Here is a 17,882-nt window from a genome sequence, read left to right on the forward strand (position 1 = left end):
TCCAAGAGAAAATAAAATGATTTAAAAAATTTAAAAAATCAGTGTTTTACGATCTTCTCCATTATCTCATAATTTCCACACGTTTATATCAGGTGATGTGTCTACATGTTGAAGATCATATTGTCAAGCAGGCACTTGTATTACCAAGCATTTGTGGTGCTTCTGTTATAGATAGCATGGCTTCTGTAGAATAACACTGAGGATGACTGTTAGATAGGTTGATGGCACGAACGATTAATGGGGTCTGCTGTCATCAACTGTTCAAACGTGCCTGATAATAGTCATCAGTGCAGGTTTCAGGTTCATTCACAAAGCAGTTAAGGCAGACAAATGAAGTATTAATGCTTGTTATGAAAAAAGAGTGACCCAAACAGAAGTGCTTCCCGGTAGAAAATTACAGACGAATAGATATACTCTAGTATATATCACAGTTTCTAGCTTTCATTACAAAAAAAACTTAGAGCAATAAATGCAACATTTTGTTTGATTAGTAAATCTCTTTATTATATACTAAATTCTAAAAATAAATTGATGCTTTAATAAAAAGGTTATGTACCACTGATTTCTGAGATTTCTTCCCCAGTTTTCCTTCCAATCAATACAATATATTTCTTTTTCTTTTGTCTTCTATCTAGACTACCTGAAAGCAACTTCTGAGACCCTTCAAGAAGCTGATGTGTTCATAAACCTAATAAATCACTCTTAATGTATTCAATGTATTCAGTGTATCTATTACTGGCAATGAAGGATTAAGTATGAGTTATCAGAAAACATCTGTGAATCAGATATAAAGTTCATACTAATTACCACTTTAATTTTTCTTGTTTATTGGGTAATTAAAACATACTTTAATGTAGAACAGCAAGACTTTGACTTTTTCTAATTTTGTCCATGAATATTATGCATTTGTGAAAATAAATGAAACTGTCTCAGTTAGCTTTATCTGAAACCCATTTTTCTTTTTCACAGCAAGAAGATTAGTTAAAGAATATGTATCAGTGGGAACTAATTAAGCATCTTCTTTGGAAAAATTTCTGTATGAATTTGAAGATGACTGAATTGGCCAAATGTACCTTGGCATTAATATATGAGTATAAACCAAGGATACCAAAATATCTGAAAATTACACTTTGGTGGATGTGGGGAATAACTTAATTGTTACAATCAATCAAGACTATTTAACTTTTTTTTTTTCCCACACTGGGTGTGGAGCCCAATGCAGGGCTTGAATTCACGACCCTGGGCTGAGATCAAGAGTCAGACACTTGATCATCTGAGCCACCCAGGCACCCTAAGATTATTTAACTTTCTTAAGTCCACTTCACTCAGCATACATTTTTAAATGCTCACTCTGTATGTTTTTCGGTGTGTGTGTGTGTGTGTGTGTGTGTGTGTAAAATGGGCAAATAGAAAAAGATACTGTCTCTGATTTTTAGAACTTAAAATCTGGGTGTTGTTTCTGATTGGGAAACAACAGCGATAACAAAAGTAATCCAAAGACCAAGTGTGAGCAATTACGGGGTGATTCAGACAAAATCTATGAGTGCCGAGGGATAGAAGAATTCAGATCACCCTGAAAGGATGCACAGTTGACAAGCCATAGAGGACCAAGACCATGATGAACTCAGTCACGATGGTTTTCATGCAGCTACCACTTATGATGCTTACCACTTTTTAACTCTGGAGGCTGGTCATCTGTTACAAGAGAAGGAGGTTTGTAGTTAAATGCTTGGGGCTGTAGTCACATCACCTGGCCCCACACATCTAACTGTGCAGCTCTGGACAAGTACCTGAAGGCCTCAATATCTCACTTTCCTTTCTATAAAACGGGACAAATGATGTACTTGCCTTATAGGACTGTTGGAAGCATTAAATGAGCTAATACATGTAAAGCATTTAAGATAGTTCCTGCTACTTGCCTAGTCTTCGCTAGTTGGCTGGCCCCAGTAAATCTTCCCTCACTCTCAATTTTTGGCTGGGAATATACTAAATATTATTATTTACCTCAAGGGAAATTGTGCAAGTGCTCAAATACAATTCAGTTAAAAGGATGTAGGTCAATATAGTCAACAATACTGTATTATAAACTTCAAAGGTGCTAAGAGACTAGACCTTAATTGTTTTCACCACAAAAAAAAAAAAAGAAATGGTAATTATATGACATGATAGAGGTATTAGCTAATGCGAAGATGGCAATCATATTGCAATACATTAATGTATCACACCAACACACTGTATACATCAATTAAATCTCAATAAAAAATAATGAAATGTATGTCATATAGCCCATAGAGGATATAAAAGTGAAAGCACAAAGTCAGGAAAAATTTAAGGAGCTTTATATTTCTAAAAAGGTTGCATGTGCTTGGGAGCAACGGTTGGGAGAATAAACACGCCATCTATGCCTCTTTTCTCATTATTGTTATCTGATATTCTCCAGAGACTCTTTGGCACCACTGTAGACTGTTAATTTCTGAATCATTATTACATTTACATAGAGATGATGATACATAATCAGAAAACATTTTAAAGTAGCTCTGCCAATGATAAAAACATTTGTAAATTTATCTGGGGTTGGCACCTTCTTGGATCATTTTGTTTTTTAAACAACCTAAATTTCAGGGTCAAATAATACTTTTTTCCTTTTAGCAGAAACACATTACTTTCTGAGGCAGGTAAAAATTGCTACGATGCACAGGAATGGACAGTCCAGAGCTGGTCTGGTGAGCTACAGGGGCCCAGCACTTCTAGAATTATGCAATTTGGTAGGCTGCATGACCATGAACCTGTGACCTGTGTGCATGCTCTCAAAGTAACAAAACTTTCCTACCTTTGAGAGTTGCAAGGCACACCTGTTTCAGCCTTAGCACGGAAGATGATTTCGAACTCATCGTGTCATGCACCCTCTAGTTCTATTAAGTGAGTTCAATTCCTGATTTACTGTTTCAAAGCAACCAGTTGGACTTTCTTTGCCAAATGTTCTTTTGTCTCAAGGAGCAGGAGTTAGGGAAAGCATTCTTGACACACCCTCTATGAGTCCTGAGGGGAAAGCATTTTGTGCTCTAGCATATGTCTGAGCGTGAGAGCCTCTGTAGCATATCCGTGTGTGGGCAGACTTTTAGGAAAATGCAGGAAAAACAGCAGAGCAATCTGCTCTGACAGACAGTACAACTTATGTACGAAATCCTCCCCAGTGCAAATGCGATTTACACATCCGTGAGACAGGCCTAAAAATTCCAGGAGCAAAGGCAAAACATAAGGCGTAAAATGGGACACAGTCTCAAGTGTTAACAACATTTTTACATATCTCATTTGTTTTCAAGTTTATAATAACTCCTTCCATTGCCACAGCATCTTTCCTCTGAGAAGTTAAACTTCCTCTAAAGATCTTTTACTTGTTTGTAATGTTCCAATTCATCCTGACAATGCTTCCTCGGAACAGAGAGAAGCTTATAGGAGAGAAAACCCAAAGTGCAATTAGCAGCCTGCAAGGCTGGCCCTCAGATGCGTTGTACCATCAATGCTCCGAAGACCCACAAAAGCTCTGGGTTGGTCAGATAGAACTGTGGTTTCACAGCCTTAAGCCCCGGTTTCCTTGCAGGACAAGAACCTTGCTTTCAGATTTACAAAGAATAACAGTAAAGACTTCTCACAGCAGCCCACTGGATCACAGTTATTCTTATGATTCTTAGGCCAACAACACATTCCCTCTTAACTCCATGGTAGCTCTCTTAAGCCGTATACCGTGGAACTTTCAGAGCCTCAGGGTTATTATTTTGGATTATTTCAATTTCAAGTATGTAAGGCTAATAAAACAAGACTATAACTCTCATCTTTGACCTCCAATTATAAATTTCATTCATTTATCAATAGCTTCATTACTCTCAGTGTAAAACAATAAATTAGACTTTAAAACAATAAATTTTATTTTAAAACAATAAATTAGAAATCTAAATTTATTTTTTGGAAAGTAAATTTATACTAACAAAGCACCACTCTGATCTCTTTAAGTATTCCTAAGTAAGGTTTAGATTTAAAGAAAAAATTTTTTAATGTTTATTTACTTTTGAGAGAGAGAGACAGAGACAGAGTGGGAGCAGGGGAGGGGCAGAGAGAGAGGGAGACACAGAATCTGAAGCAGGCTCCAGGCTCTGAGCTGTCAGCACAGAGCCTGGCGTGGGGCTCGAACCCACAAACTGCAAGATCATGACCTGAGCCAAAGTTGGACGCTAACCCACTGAGCCACCCAGGCACCCCTGTAAGGTTTAGTTTTTACAGATTTCTGGAAGAAGAGGTCATCATGAGATTTGTTACTTATTTAGTATTTCACAAGCATTTACTGAACACCTACTATGGCTGAGCACAGCACTAAACTCTAGCGATTCAGCCATGAGAAACGCACTGTTACACATGTAATACACATAAACCAGTGACAAGAAACTTCATGTTCCTATAGCCACTTACATTGACCTTTTAAAAGAGGTTGCAAAGCCTATTGATATAGTGGGTTTCAAGCTCAACCCACCCACAATTCTTTTGCTTTCTGGTGTTGAGCAGAACCAAAAGAGTCAATTTAATAAAATGCTGAGTATTTAAAGATAAAGCAAAAAAAAAAAAAAAAGTGATAGAGGCAAAGGACAGTGCTTATTATTTCCTAGTCTTGCTATCAGCATTAGACTTGGGGAAGATTCCTGAATACTTAAGGCATTCTGTGGAACATGCACAATTTTTCACTTGGAAAAGCAGAACATTTTAAGAACTGAACCAAATCTCTGAAATTACTTGCTAACTTTACTCCAGTCAAATCTGAGTTCAAAAGATAGAGCATATACAGATTTCATTCTCTACTTAGAGCATGACAAACAGTAATTTTCCATTCTCTGAACTTTTTGATATTCAAATCATAATAGCTAACAGCAGCTAACATTTATGGAGCAACTTAACGTTTGCCAGATACTTTGCTAAATCTTTGACATGTGTCATCTTATTTAGTTCTTCCAACACTCTAAGATGAGAACATTATCATTCCCATTTTACAGATGAGTAAAATAAAGCTTAGTCATGACCTTAAAATGAATAAAGTCAAACAGAATGTTAGTAATTAACATCAATTCTCTTAGCATTGAGGATATGAAATGGCAGAGCATTTACTTCTGAATGAGAGCTCAGTATTACAATCTAATATTTCCTTTAAGGAGACATTTCAGCCAGAAAAGACAATAGTCAGCTATTCCTGTGAGGGACCTGATGTGGCTCAGCTCCCCAACTGCTCAAAGAAGTGATTGTTTCTTAGTTCTTTCACATCACCTTCTTATTAAGTCAGGGAGAGCCACAGTTTAGTCGCATTCTCCGGACTACGGAAAAAAGAGTCAGTCTTCAGTCTCATCCCTTCTCTGCTCTTTTGTTCTCTTATGTAAGAAAAGCCCATATTGTTCTATTAGTTTCTCCACTTACGAATGAGAAAAATCCCCAGACAGAAGGCGGGAAGTAGCAGGTTACATTTCCAATGGACTGAGGACATTACCCTTATATGACAGCAGATTCCTCTTTCTTCGGCTCCGGCTGCATTTTATTTCCAAAGTCTGAGCTTAGAAGATGAGCTACTTCGAAGAGGCCTATTCATCTCTGAATTACAAACTGCCTGTGCCAGGTATTACTATTACTCTTGCAGAATACTGGCAGAAAGGGTTTACCAGGACTTCCCTCAGGATTGGCTCTTTTTTAGGTAGAGTCTTAAATTCTGTTGTCTGATCAGTGCTATCTTCTATAATATAGATTACTGTTTTCAGATCCTGAAAGCACCAGAGAATTTAGCTTTGCCTAAGGACTTACTACATAATTCTTTAACAATTTAAATATTGTATTTAGAAATTAAGAGGGGAAAAAAGTACCAGGAGAAACATTTTCTCATTTGATTAAAGTTACATGGAAACTTCTTTTGAAATGGCTTCTAAAAAACCTACCAAAAGATATGGTGTGATATTATGTTGTATGCATAATTTATGTGCACTCATGTGTGTTTGGAAAAAGCTGATCTTAGAAGTACATTTTATTTTATTTATTTTGAAAGAGAGAATGTACACATGCACAAGTCGAGGGGAGAGGCAGAGGGGCAGAGAGAGAGAGAGAGAGAGAGAGAATGAATCTCAAGCAGGCTCCGCATTCAGTGCAGAGCCTGATGCTGGGCTCAGTTCCATGACCCTGGGATCATGACCTGAGATGAAATCAAGAGTCGGACACTCAACCAACTGAGCCACCTAGGAGCCCCGAGAAGCACATTTAAAAAATCATTTTGGTAACAGCTTGCTTTAGAACCACTGTTAAGTTCATAATAATCACTTTTTTTTCCCTAAGGTCCTGCTGCGCTAATGAGAAAAACCAAGGTGGTTTCTAAGAAGGTTGTGGTGTTCAAGAAAAGGAGAGAATTCATGACTAGAAAGTGCACTGAGAGTTCTTCTAAGTCACTAGTTCCTTGAGGCAGAATTGTATTTCAAGCATTCCAGAGGGAAAATCAATCTATACTTTTAAAAGGTTTTGAAAAGCAGTATCAAGAACCTTTGTGACCTCTCATGTTTATCTGGAAACTCCTCTTTCCTCCATCTACAAATATGCTTCCTTACTTCAAAAAAACAAAACAAAACAAAAAACGAAAAATGAAACAAAACAAAAAAACCCAAATGCCAAGATCTAAGGCATCTTTGTACTGAAATAAAATAGAGCAGTTTGTCTGCTTTTAAATTTTCCTTACAGAAATAGTAATTCAGTTCCGACTTTGGGCAGCATAGGTTAGGTCATCCAGGGCTAAATTTGGAATGAGAAGATCTACATGTGCCAGCTCTATTGCACAGTGGCTTCGTGACATAGCATGAAATCACCAAATCTCTATTTTGGATGCTTAATTCCATCACTGACAAAATGGGGTCAGTAATGCCTGATGTTAATGTCCCAAAGGTTGGTTGTGAATTTCCCGCAAAAGAATGGCTGAAATAGGATTTTAAAGGGATAGATGCATGCCCCTTCTAGTAGGGGTCTTTTCAAGACAGGTGTTTATAAAACCTTTCTTGGCAAATGCGTGGTAGGAGTGGAGAACAGGTGGCAGGGATCTGGGTAGTAGACATCCTGGAGGCTGGCTCAGCTACTCAGGAGCTTGTCTGGTATGGGGAGGGGTGGTGGCTGCACTGGTGAGCCACTCCAGAGGGGGAACAGAGGGGGATCTGCTACAGGAGCAGGTGCGCAAGCATGGAAGAACCACGTAAGAAAGGAAAGGAGAGCAGCACGTGCTGCCTATGGCTAGCATGACACCAGGGTGGTCATCACTTGCAAAATTTATATCAGGATATTATGAAATAAAACTACAGTGTGAGATACAGATACAAATACAGATATAGATCTACACACATAGGTGAATGTTTGTGCGTCCTCCACTTTCATATTTGAGCTTGTTATTTCTGAGTGTCACCGGTTGAGAGTTTACCTTCAAGGAAGGCTAATTCTTCAGAAATGAAGAATGCTGATATGTATGCATCCTGGTGTTAAATCCTGACATGACATTTGCACCCCAGAGGTACAGACTGCTAGCTTTAGCCAGCTACATCCTCTGGACCAAGGCCTGCTAATATAATCAGTCATTTTTATGAGTACCTACAATTATAGCAATTATTTATGGATTAGAAGAAACAACTTATTCATTTATTCCTTAAGAGATGTTGGGGTTAATGCATTTCTATTCATTTTAAAAACATCACTCATTATCATAAATCAACTACAATATGGGATTATTTTTGTACATGTGCTCTTTGACCCCTGGGGACATAAGGGAATAGAGAATGCATATTGCAAATGCACATTCGTTTAAATGATATGTTTCTTGTAGGAAACAGGTGACCCTACTCCTGCCCAGTTGTGAGTAAGGAATCAAGCAGTTATAAAAGAGCTCATCATGAATGGGGCTCTGTCAACAGCCATGCCGTAGGTTCTGGCTTTCCTCCTCCAGTGTACTACATCATGCGATATTTAGGCCAACTGGAATTAAGGCTGAAGGATATACTCTAACCAATATAACTACAATCACTCACATTTATCAATATTAAATGATTAAATGTAATTATTATATTAAACCCAGATTGTGACAATGACTGGTTTCATAGTGTGTGAAAGCATGTGTGAAAATTACTATATTTCATATACTAAGTCAAATTACCAAGTGCAAAGACAAAAAGAAAATGCTTCTTTGCCAACACTTGTTATTGTGCTGCACATCTAGAATTTCTAGAATCACAGGGTCCAGATGTATCGATAAGCACCAACTTGCAAGCGCAAGGCACTGCTTCAGACAATGACGAGCAAGAACAGCACCGTGATTCTGATTTCACTCAATGCTATTTTCAAGATACCCAACAGTTTGAAAGCACACAAGTCAAGGGCATATCACTACACAACTGAATCAACAACAGGGGAAAACACGAGTGGTCCTGTGATAAATGATGCATCATTTCTACACTTCAAGGAAAGCAATATCCTACTAAGCCCATAGTACATGCTGCCTATACCACGTAAAAGGTTGTTGTTGAATGTCTGACACCTTCAAAATGGGTCTCTAAACCCAAAGAGAAATACGCATCGTAGTGACACTTCACAGTGGAGTAGCATCAGGTTGGTAACGATCCACAGATGAAAACAACAAACAAAAACACTGCATGACCACAATTAAAAGTGTGTGTATGCACATGGGCAAATGATGAAGGGATCCCATTAGTTCAGTTATTTTTCAACTTATATACATGGTAAACCACACTAGGAGAAGCACTGAAGGGGTAAAAGTAATAGAGACAGACACATGTTTTTAAGACTTATAAATTAAAAGTGAAAATGCAAATAACTTCTACTCATGAATTCCATTATCACCAGTGATGTTAACTCTGAAGGCCAACACATGAGGCAATATCTAAATGTTAAACTGGTGAGGCACAGAGAGCCCTACCTGTGACAAAGAGGTGACAGTCTCTCTAAAAAAGACCAACAACACACAGCAGCAACTTCACTGCTAATTCATTCCCGAGTTTGAACTCTTCACCTAAAGACAGAAGCCCCTCTGGGGTACCTTTATGCTCCCAGTCTCAGTATAGTGCTTGGCCCAGAGTAGGTGCTCGAAATATGTCAGACTTCCAAATACAGATTATTTTAATCGAGCAAATTTGGAAAAACTCTTAAAATATTCCAGAACATTCCAGAAAATATTCCACAAGAATTTGAGCACTTCAGTTTAAAACTATGTCCCATCCCTTTTAGTCTTCCTTCTTCACACATTTCCTGAGTGCCTACTATGTATGGGCCAGGCCTTTTGCAAGGTACTGAGGATTTAGAACCTAAAAGAGAAAGCTGTGTGCACATGCGCGCGCGCGCGCGCACACACACACACACACACACACACACACTCAAGGATTGTGACAGAATTGCTTGATGGGGACCCAGAAGAGGAAGTGATCAATGCAAAAACTGGGGCGGGGAGGCTTACATTGTGGAGAAGGACGTTTTCATTATGAGGAATAAACGAAACAATATGCATGCAACTGCATGGAACTATAAAAAGCTTCAAAATGTAAAATATCTTGAAAGGTGACTCTACCAAAGTACACTGTCCATTTCCAGAGGAAATCAGACTTCAGTGTTTCCCTTTGGAGAGAAGTACTAAAAATGAGGAGTTTGTGGAGAATCACTTTGGAGACCTCCCTCTCCCACCAGAGGATGAATTATTTACCAGCAATATAACCAGGCATGCCTAGGAGCAAATTATTGATTTCAGCGCCCCTTTCTAATTCCATATCTGGTTCCCTCTGTCATCAGGTGGCACAGAACCCACACGGGGCAAAGTCAGACACAAATGACACTTGGATGATTGTCCTTGAGGACATGGCTAATTAGAGAGTTGGCATTTTAATAAAAATAATGGCTGACATACATGATCCTTCCCCGTCCAGACCTTTAACCTGAATTAACACATTTAAATTTCAATCTGCTGAGTTTTGAGAAAGAGATATTTTTGTTGTATTGTACCTCAGAGGAAAATGGTGATGAGGAGTTTGATGATTCCCTTAAGCCAAACAGCCAATAAATGTAGCAGACAGAATTTGAACTAGCGTCCCCTGATCCCAAAGCTTCTGCTTTTCCACGGAGTTCCTCAGACTTGTTTTTTAATACTTATTCACCCCGGGTCAGTTTTAAAGGCCTTAAAAAATTACTGGAGAACAGAAATCTACATTGAGTACTTCAGAGGCCACATCTCCCTCTGTGGCCAATTACACCACTAGATTTGCTTTGATGGACATTTCCTATAAAGTAAATGATCTTCCCTTATTTTCATCAGGAGGTGCTTTCCGATGTGTGCTTTGGGCCCATGGGCCCATGGCTGCTATGCTCATGGTGAGGTCCAGCTCCTTAGTGCTTAGAAAGTAAATGATTTAACTTTTTACACCAACATGGATTGACACTTTGCACAGTGCCACTTAAAATTCAGTACCCGCTGAGTCAACCAACAGATTAAAGAGAAAAAGATATTTATTCTCTGTTCATCTGAGAATGTCATATGCCTTAATGCTGTCAAACCACAGACCCGCATTTAAATTTTGTTCCAAATCTTATTTCCAGAGTTGTGATGTTTGTGGGTACTTGTGTCTTGGAAAGCATGGTGATAAAAACTAGAAGACTGGTTTTCAAATCCATCAATACACACACAAGAAACAAAAAAAGCCATCGAATTAGCACATCCAAAGGACAAAGAATTAAAACAAAATTGCCCACACAAAGCCCATCCAGGAGGTGACCCTTTTTTATAGGACTAATTACAAGGAAATATAAAAGGGCAAGCTTTTATTAATCAAGCTCTTTTCACTCAGCCATGAAGAACTGCTAGGCAGCAAGAAAGCAAAGAGACAGGGTGTTAATGTAGCCTGATAATTAAATTCAGAATTGAGTGGATCAGAGGGAAGGGCATATGGAAAAGTCAGGTGGAGGTAAGAATTGGAACCCTAATCCCATAGAATACTATATGGTTTGTGGAAATAAGAGAAAAGGAAAGCCATCAAATATACATTTTTAAAGCATCAGTAAAGGAGGCTACATTTAAGAAGAAAGTGAAGAGTGAAAATAATACCACTGAGGCATTTTGTAACATCTTGCCTTGTAGAGCATAAAGAACTTTCCTACATAATCTCCTCCATTTATTTTCATATCATTCTTGTGAAATATATAGACAAGAACAGGCATGAGGGACTCAATCTTGCCCCAGATCACATAATTAGAGAGTGACAGAACAGGTCCCAAATCTCGGAAATTCAGGTCAGTGTTCTACCATTATCCTTTAAACATTTTGTCAAATATAATAGTTAGAAGCAGAGAAAGGGTAGAAATGATGTAGCCAATGTTTAAAGATGTTGCTAACATGAAAAAAAATTCTTGTTGTCCTCGGAATCTGAATATTTCTACTCGTCTTCAAATACTGAATAAGGGGTGGGAAACAGCCATGAAAAAGTGAAGGGGAAACCACCAAAGTCCAGAGAACAAAGTTCTGATCCTATAGGTTAAATTCGCTGTGCAAATGAAGCCGAAAACCGGGCCTGTTTTCCCACCACAACAAGATGGGGATGTTGAAAGAGGATTCATTTCATCGATAAGTATATATGCCCTAGCCCAATGTGACATGTGCTATGCTGTGCTGATTCGCAGACACAGGCAAAAAAAATGACCATAAATCATGATGAAGGTGAAAATTTGGTTCATACGGTGGTGTATGATCAGAGAGGAAGAAGAGGCTGATAGAATGGGGATTGTAGGGAAGATTTTGCACTGGAGAGCATTCTTAAGCTGAGTCTTTCAGAATGGTTTTCTTAGTGAACAGTGTACTTTGGAAAACATACATTCGGCGTGGCTGGAACGCGGGGTCCGTGGAGGTGGGAAAGCAGTAACAGAGTCGTCTTGCAAAGGGTCTCATGAGCTGTGCTAAGGGCTTTGGGCTTGTAAACAATGGCCAGGTCTGGCAGAACTGTAAAGAGAGGAGCAATGCCCTTTGCATTTTACAGGCATCTCTGCAGGCATGGCAAAGATTGGATATGGGTGGGAGCTGAAGGAGTCTGAATCCAAAGAGACCAGTCAGGAGTGTAGGTTAGTATTTCAGGCAAGAGATGATGAGGGCATGTGGAAAGAAGAGCCAACATTGCCAAGAGATATTTAGGTGGAAGAATGCTAGATTGGGTAATCAAATGGTGCTGGTTTTGACAGAGTAAGGGTTAATCTCAGGGTTCCGGTTTGGATGGGAAGTAGGAAGAAGATTGGGCTTGGAAAATATGAACAAATAGACTCTTCTCCAGTGCTGGTCTTCAGAAGTCAGGGGACTTGGTGTTTGGCAAAAAGATGCCTTCCTGTATTTAAGACCTATTTGTTTAGCTGGGGCTGGATGTCTACAAGCAGCCCTGGGCTGGAAAAATAATGGTGCAGGTGTCATTTTACGATGGGCAGTTGACACATGCAGAGGTGGGGCAAAAAAATGGACTAAAATGGACTAAAAAAAATGGACTAAAAATGGACTAACATGCACCACGAGGACACATGCCTTACGGGTGCTACTACAGCTTCTGTCTGACTTACCTGTGGGTATCTGTGGCTCAAGCACTGTACTTTAGAGCCACCGGCCTGTATTTTGCCAAAAATTTTTACCTCCAGATTTTCTTCATCTCAAAACCTTTTCTGTCCCTCACCATCAAAGAGAGATGTGCACACACCGTCGGTCAATACCATTCATATGCCAGTGCTGCCTAATCTGTATCTATAGACTTGCCTTCTCCTCTAAGCTCTGGGCAATAACCACAACTTGTTCAGACAAAAACTAGGTGCCACTGACACCACTTCTCTCCACCGACACCACCCTAAACCATCATCCTCTTTCTCCTCAACCACTGGTCCAGCCCCTTTCCTCATTCCCCCGCTTCTACTCTTCTAATCCTTTCTCCAACAGAGCAGCCAGAGTGAGCCTTAAAAATATGTACCTGATCATTTCATTCTCCTTCCACGGCTCCTGTGACACCCACAGACTGTAGACTGTGTGCTACTGTCCAGCCAACCTCTCCGGCCTTATCTTGTTACACCCACCCCCTACTCACTTTTTAATGTTCCTCGAATGTTCCAGTTTTGTTCCCATCCCTGGGCCCTTGTTTCTAGCACCTGGAATAATTTCCCCCAGATCCTCACGCAGCTGGCTCCTTCCCATCCAGCTCCCAGCTTCTGTGTCAACTCCTTTCAAGAGGCTTCTTTGTGCCCACGCCTGTCGGATGGCATTCCAGTCATCTCCACTCATATCCTGGTTACACTTTTCATCGGTGTACTCATCGCTACCAAACATTTGTTATTTGTCTGCCTCACCGTACCAGACGCTGAGCTCTGGGAAGGCAGAGGACCTGTTTGTCTTTTTAAATACACCATCCCCAGAGTGCCGACAAGTGGCCAGATCATTGTGGGTGCCGTAATTTTATGGAATGAGGGAACCGATGAATGAGCACACATATTCTGGAAAAGTGATGATGCTGTTGAGTTAAAAAAATTTTTTCTGGCAATTTCAAAAGTGTTCAGGTTTGTAAAAGTGACAGAGAATGTAAATATTTAAATTGCAACTGAAAATCAAATACAGGCTAAGAGAAAGAACAGATTCAGTTAATGTGTTCTAAGGCAGCAGTAGGATTTAAAATAAACAAGGAGCACTGATTGCCATCCTCATTTTCTAGAAGGTATTGCCAGTATGTTCTGGTATTTTTTGAAGCCCTTTCCCCCCTGAAAACCATCATCACAATCATCAACCACATTCAATCAAGTCTCCTATTCAGGAGCAGAGAGAGGGGCAGATGCGTAAACTCACACACGTTCTCTTCATATTTTCTCACCTTTCCAAGCCAGTTCTGTGTTTCTTTTTTTTTTTTTTAACGTTTATTTATTTTTGAGACAGAGAGAGACAGAGCATGAACGGGGGAGGGGCAGAGAGAGGGAGACACAGAATCTGAAACAGGCTCCAGGCTCTGAGCTGTCAGCACAGAGCCCGACGCGGGGCTCGAGCTCACGGCCCGCGAGATCATGACCTGAGCCGAAGTGGGCGGTTTAACCAACTGAGCCACCCAGGCGCCCCTGGTTTTGTGTTTCTTTAGTCCGACAGAAGGCACCCTTCACACAGATGACCATGTGAGTAGTGCCCCCTGGGGCTGTGCACTATGACAGTCCTCAAAAGAGAGAATCACAAGCCAAATGCGGCAGCACAACATTTGTGGCTGTGGAGGCTTCTTTATGAGGGGTGCTTTTCTGGTAAAAATGTCTTCACAATACAATGAAAAAAAAAATGTCATTGCTATGTACAGTCAGTTCCTAATAAAACCAAGATGAAAAGGAGCCAAACGGCATATTATTCTTGAGGCTGGTGCTGTGACCGTTTTAGGTTTTAGCTTAACTTAGGGTTAAGTCTCAGGGTCCCTTCCTCTGAATGGTATCCCAGGGACTCTCCGCTCTCCTCTCAAAAGTGTCTCTCCTACCCACGCTTCCCTGAGAGACAGGAGAGCATCAGCCACACAATTCAGAGGGAATGTATCCTCCTGGTGTAGTATATGAAAGAGATGGGGTGTGGATTATGGGAAACACATTATCTATTAGCCAGGGTAATCGTGACCTTCAAATAATTGAGCTTTTATTGTATGGGAGGAGGACTTCTGATGATTTAACGTAAGTTTTTATGATCGAAAACAAGGTTACTGTCCACAAAAGTAGAAAAACCCACGAGGGTCAGCAGTATTTCATAGGAAGTATTGGCACACTACCAACAGGGAAGGAGACAGAATGAGCCCAGTCCCATTTAGATGTAGAGACTGAACACACTGGCTGCATTTCAGTTTTATGATACTATTACATCAACGCCTACCTCAGATCCTTTTGAGTGTTTACAGCAGGCTCAGAATTTATCAACTCCTACCTCTAGGTGGCAGCAACCTCCTGCTGTTCTCAACGTGGTCGCCTTTGGCCTTTGTTTCCTACCTCCACTGTAATTCCACACTTCCTTCTCTTTCCCAAATAAATACTTCACAGCCTGTAAACTTTGGGGAAGATTACTGTAGGCTACTTTCCCTGCAAGAAATCAGTCCATTCTTGCCGTTAAGCTACAGGGTTCTTCAAAGAGTACAAAATAATTCAGGTCTAAAGTGAAAAACTAATAGAAAGCGATTTTCTTTCTCCATATCTATCAACCGCAAACTCTAAGGAAAGCAATGTTTTTCTTTACGGTCCTCTGAGGAAAAAAGGCAATGAGTAGAGGAATGAGCAAATTGATGGAACTGGAGACATTTCAATTTTACAATAATGCTAATTTAATATTATGGGTGATTTTTAAATAACTGCTTTTCTGAAGGATGTAACCTGAGACGTCCATTTATGAGGGCATTCCAAATATATCACAGGATGAGGAGAAGATTCAATGATCACACAAAATTGGTAACATACAGAGAATTACCTTTCTGTTTATTTGGCCTTCCCAGAAACCGAAGTTCCATCTTTATCCTAAAAAGCTACCATTTCTGCTTAGATGTAGTATGTGGGCTTTCTGGAGTACATATTTACCTAATGCATTGAACCACAGTCCTACCCACATAAATTTACCTGCTCAGGGTTGTAAAATCTTTTTTTTTTTTTTTTTTTTTTTTGAGAGAGAGCACACGTGTGTGTGCACATGTGCAAGCAGGAGAGGGGCAGAGGGAGATAAAGAATCTTAAGCAGGCTCCATGCTCAGTACAGAGCCAACGTGGGACTCAATCCCACAACCTTGGGATCACAGCCTGAGCCAAAATCAAGAGCTGGATGCTTAACTGACTGGGCAACTCAGACACCCTAGGATTCTAAACGGTTACAGTTTAAGAGGGACTAAAGAGAGCTGAGTTCAACTACAGCTTTCTTTGAGGGTAGAACAAATGCTGGGTGTGTCAGAGAATCACCCAGGTGGTAGGAAAGATTCCTTTTATGTAAAGTTGACAGCGGACTGTGCGCTAATACCTAGGGTTTACGAAACACTTTCATCCAAGGTGATACTAACGAGTATTACTTCTTTTGCACTCTTCCCAAGACCTAATCTGAAAAGTTTGGGTCAGATACCATTCATTCGTTCACTTAATTAGAAATACTGAGTGCAGGGGTGCCTCGGTGGCTCAGTCGGTTAAGCGTCCGACTCTCAGTTTCAGCTCAGGTCATGATCTCACGGCTTCGTGAGTTGGGGCCCCACATCGAGCTCTGCGCTGACAGTGAGGAGCCTGACTGGGATTCATTCTCATTCCCTCTCTCTCTCGCTCTCCCATTCTCTCTGCCCCGCCCCCACTCATGCTGTCTCTGTGTCTCTCAAAACATGTAAATAAACTTTAAAAATTAAGAAAGAAAAAAAAAAAAAAGAAATGCTTAAGTGGAAAAAGTATAAAGAGTAATTTAGGCTGAGTGACAAATTTATACCAGAACTCAAGCTGTAGATGTAAGCTTTCCTCCTTTCACAGGGGGTTCCTCTATTCTCTGTATCTTAACACAGTGACTATGTGTGTTTGGTTTTAAACACTACCTTTTTATATGTGGGATTCAAAGTAGGCTTTCTGAGGAAATAGATGGCTTGGGGGGATTAGAATAAAAAATTAAAAGTTTTAAGGTAAATGGAGTCTAGTTTGACTGAACATTGTTATGATTCGCCCAGTTCAATAATCGCCAATAAGACCTAAAACAAGCCACTGCTTTTAGTGACTAATTGTGGATCATCTTCATTGTCCAAAACCTAAGAAGAGCTGGGTGCCAAGTCATAACATTTAAAGTTCATTAAGTGCCTTTAACGGCAGCTTCTAGTTCACCGAATCATGATGGACTTGGTAACCAAGGCCCCCTTCTTCCCCCGGCCAAGGGCTGGGCACCTGAGCCAGCCTGAGGCCGATCAGACTCTGCCTCGCTCTGTTGTGGTTTTGAGGAGGTGACATCAAGGAGCCGGAGCTAAGTCACTCTAAGCCTGCACCTGCTTATTACATCCTGCTCCGAGACCCCAGGTGCTGTCCTGCTTCCTGTGTTTCCCGAGGCCCAGCTCTGCTGTTTCTCCTTTGACTTCGTAACCCACCTCATGTCCTTGTCTACAAAATTACCTTTTGCTCAAGTTGGCCAGACTCCGTCAGCTTCCACTGCTTCTGACAAAAGAACCTCACCTGATAAAGGAGATTCAACCGAATGAAGGTGCAGCAGAGGCAAATGGTTACAAGCAGACAGCTGGTTCCAGAAGCGTCTGGGGCCCTCCAGCTACTGCTCAGCTGTGGGCTTATATGGAGCAGCTGTGACTAAAAGCCTTTGCGACACTGGTAGGTTTTAATTTTTGGATAAATACGTCACATACCATCTACTGCTCTCTTGAAACTGATTAAAAGAAATATATTAATTAAGATACTGATCCTACCTTAGAAAACCTAGTGCTGTACTAAGAAAGAAATGTAATAAATAGCTAGTTTTAAGGAAATTACCAGAAACTTTATGAAAATCTAGTGGTCATTGAGAAAAATTAAAGTAAGCTGAGAATATACTTAACTAAACAAAATTGCTAGTTCACTGTCCACGAGCAGATGAAGAAATCTCCATGGCTAGAAAGATGACTTTGCAAATTTCCATGATAAATGAAAATCAGAATAAAACTACGGTCACATCCTGCATTCTCACAAAGAAATCCCCTTATGATATATTAGCCTCAGTAGTATTTCCAGCATACTCAAGGAAACACATTAGGATTTTTGATTGGGACCCAATATTAGTCATTTTATCTTTCAAATATATATTTAGAAGACAACTATGATTAATCAATT

General features: G+C 40.1%; 1 protein-coding gene across 2 annotated transcripts in view; it reads right to left on the reverse strand.

Annotated features, from left to right (window-relative positions):
• The window catches only part of KLF12 (Kruppel like factor 12), a 432,669-nt gene that overhangs the window by 37,016 nt on the left and 377,771 nt on the right, over nt 1-17,882 (reverse strand). The window lies entirely within an intron of this gene.

Source organism: Lynx canadensis, chromosome A1, assembly GCF_007474595.2.
Source record: "Lynx canadensis isolate LIC74 chromosome A1, mLynCan4.pri.v2, whole genome shotgun sequence".
Taxonomy (NCBI): Eukaryota; Metazoa; Chordata; class Mammalia; order Carnivora; family Felidae; genus Lynx; species Lynx canadensis.